The sequence below is a fragment of the Octopus bimaculoides genome, chromosome 11 (genome assembly GCF_046866305.1).
Source record: "Octopus bimaculoides isolate indiv1 chromosome 11, ASM4686630v1, whole genome shotgun sequence".
Lineage (NCBI taxonomy): Eukaryota > Metazoa > Mollusca > Cephalopoda > Octopoda > Octopodidae > Octopus > Octopus bimaculoides.
This window is the reverse complement of record NC_142938.1, coordinates 67,947,554-67,950,871: the sequence shown is the minus strand read 5'-3', so window position 1 is coordinate 67,950,871 and position 3,318 is coordinate 67,947,554.

The window sequence follows — 3,318 nt, the reverse complement described above, 5'->3', positions numbered from 1 at the left end:
TAGTGACACCCTAGTCACGTTTAGTCAGGATTATAGTTTTCCTTTTTGGTAAAACATTGCATACTGCTGTCTATATTAAATTACTGTATACAAATTTGCGATTCGCTAAATCATCCATAGATTTTTATGGTGAATACATATGCACTGACAGAAAAGCAAGTTCAGAAAAAGCCGGGTCGATCGGTCCCTAATGATGGGGCTACGGAATTAGCCGAAACTGACCGATCAGTATAGGAATTCTCGACCGGTGCTTTCAGGCAAAAAACATTCACAACGCCTGGTCTGGGAATCGAAACCGCGAGTCCGCTGCCCTAACCACTGGGCCATTGCGCCTCCACTAACCAACGATAATACACAGAAAAATATTAAAAAAAAAAAAATACGAGATACAGGAAATTCTAAAGGTGGAAATCATAACCATGACAATCAAAGGCGAAAAATGTTACGACTAATTAAGAAGGGATATAATTTCAGGCGTGGTTATGTGGTAAGAAGCTTGCTTCCCAACCACATGGTTCCGGGTTCAGTTCAACTGCGTGGCACTTTGGGCAAGTATCTCCTACTAAAGCCTTGGGCCAACCGAAGCCTTGTGAATGGATTTGGTAGACGGAAACTGAAAGAAGTCCGTCATGTATGTGTGTGTCCACATCACAGCTTGACAACCGGTGTTAGTGCGTTTACATCCACGTAACTTAGCAGTTCGGCAAAAAGAACCGATAGAATAGGTAATAAACTTAAAAGTAAGTACTGAGTTCAATTTCTTCGACTGTATCCTTCAGGCAGTGCAATGACTTAAACAAACAAAACCTAAGATATGAAAGACAAACTAGAAAATGGAGTGGTAAAACTCGGCCGGGGAGTATGCAGCTACCATGTAGAGGTCTCCGTCACCGTCTCATACGTATATAAATGCATAAGGTAATACGGTGTGATTTGAGGGAGATTTTGCTGGCATTTCTCATGTGGAGGTCTTTCTCATACATACATAACAGTATGGGAAGGATTGCCGGAGTTTCCACACGATCGCTCGCGCTGTTTTAAATGTTTGGCTTTAAATACGTTGTTATAGGCATGGCTACATCTGACTGGTTGAAATTCCCTCAAAATTTCAATTTATAAAGTTTCGTAACGTTTTTTTTTTATTATTAATTTCTCAAAAGAAAAAAACAAGAGACGGGGTTATGATTTGTGCAATTAATAATGAAAAATATGTTTTTGTTTATCTGCGTCGCAAAGATAATGACTGGCCGAGAATCAATGTCACTATCAATGTTTCTGTTTGCGACCATTGTGTTCTATCGCTCCCTATATTTGTAGCACAAGGCAGGGTGTCTGTGATGTATCAACTCACCTTTCTTCCTCGCCCTGTCCTCAGTCTAAAAAGCAAAACATTAGTTCCATTTGATCTTTGATCGATGGAAACCACAGTATTCAGATGTCAGCCATACTTTCTTTCAACTGTTCGTTTGCGATTTTACTACAAAAAAACCCCCAACTCTCTGCATTTTTGATACGCAAAGACATTCCACTTTTTATTCCTCGCCCTTTCTTCGACTAAATTGTCTGACAAAAAGGCAGAAGATTTCGCAATATATCTGTACCACATTGTCTTTTTTTTTTTCTTTTTCAGATAGTTGACTCATATTCAGAATTACTTTTTGGCAGACAACCTTGGCTAAACATTCGCTGCTTTCGTTGTCATCATCATTGCTGGTTGCAGTTTGTGAAATTATCATTCTTTTGTGTTAGGTGCAAATATCTGTGTTCTCTTATTTTAGTGATGCCGTTTATTTTTATCAACGCGGTGCTCCAGTATGGCTGCTGTCAAATAACTGAAACAAGTAAAAGAAATAAAAGTAAAAGAGTAAGTGTTTTGCTTTGTTTTTAATTCATGTTCGTATTTAGAGAATCTTGGAAGACCTGGTCCACTTTCTTGGATGCGTGTTCACCAGACGAAGAAGTCGTTTTATATAAGTAAGCAAATATTTAAAAAATAAAATGTATGAAATATAATGACAGCCTTCTATGAGGACCTTTAAGGATGACTTAACAGTAACAACGACAAAAGTCATGAGGAGTAGAAGAATCTTAAGAGCTTTAAGGAGTTGTTGACTGGGGCTCGCATGAGTTTCAAGCCAGTCAAATCCAGCTATCTTGTTGCTGAAGAAAAGCAAAGTTAGAAGCAGGTTCGTTTTCTCGATCAGTAGCATTTAGATACCATCCATCTGCAAGAAAGCTGTTTCGAACCCAAGAAAGGTGTTTAAACAGAGCCCTGAGAAATACATTCTCCATCCGGGAAACCAACAAAGAATTGGAGGTCTGGCTAACCTCAATGGACAAGTCAAGTCTCCCTGGTAAGTTTAATGCCTTACCAACATGTTGGTAAATCCCTGGGGGGAGGGGGTACCAACATAGCATCCTCACACGGATTCTTTGGCTGTTCTTAGTAAATCAGGCCACAATATCCACCGTGGAGAGTCAGCGGGTTACTGCAGAAATGGCTGGGATTTCCTCGGTGCCTGAGCAACATGGTCCCGTATGGAAAGAATCAAAAGTCGTGGCTTCCCATTAGCAACCTGAGAGAATTCATGGTAACCCGTAGTGCTAGGAAGATGCTGCAACACCGAGGCATTTGGATCTTTAAAGTCCTCCCAGGGCGATATTAAAGTCAAAACAGAAGGGAAATGGAGTATGAAGGCTGCAGAATCACGGCTAAGAAGCGGAGCGCTCGTGGGGGGGTGGCACCTCATGAAAGGACTGACCCGGGCAGCACTACGATATCTCACTATGAAAAAGTACAAAGAAAGGAAGGAGGTTACTGATTCGGAACGAGGTGGAAGCTTCGACTGAGAAGGAACGAACCAGCAAATGTGTCGGGATGAGGTGTTGGGGATCCTGGTGAGGATGGGACTAAACGGCTGCACGCAAAGTCTTATAACCTGATCTTTGGAAAACGGAGCCCCACTGGATAAAATTCCTAATTCTGGCAGTTTATAATGTTCTACCGAGCTCATCCAACTCATTCTGTTGGAGAAAGTTGGAGTCACCAGCTTGCTTCCTGTACCAGAGGAGAGGAACCCGGGAACATACCCCCAGTAGCTGTCCAAAAGCCTTGAGAGAGGGACACTACCGCTGGGGACATGAATAGAGGTTTTGAGTGTCAAAGCTAACATCAAGCGGGATTAGTCATGGCAAGCAGCCCCTGCTCAACGAAAAGTTTCATCACCTTTGTCAGAGCTGGCTAGAAGATGCCTGCTACTGAGTCTGCTCCCTTGGGTCTATTTGCAACAACATAAGACTGGGTGTTGAAAGTCGACC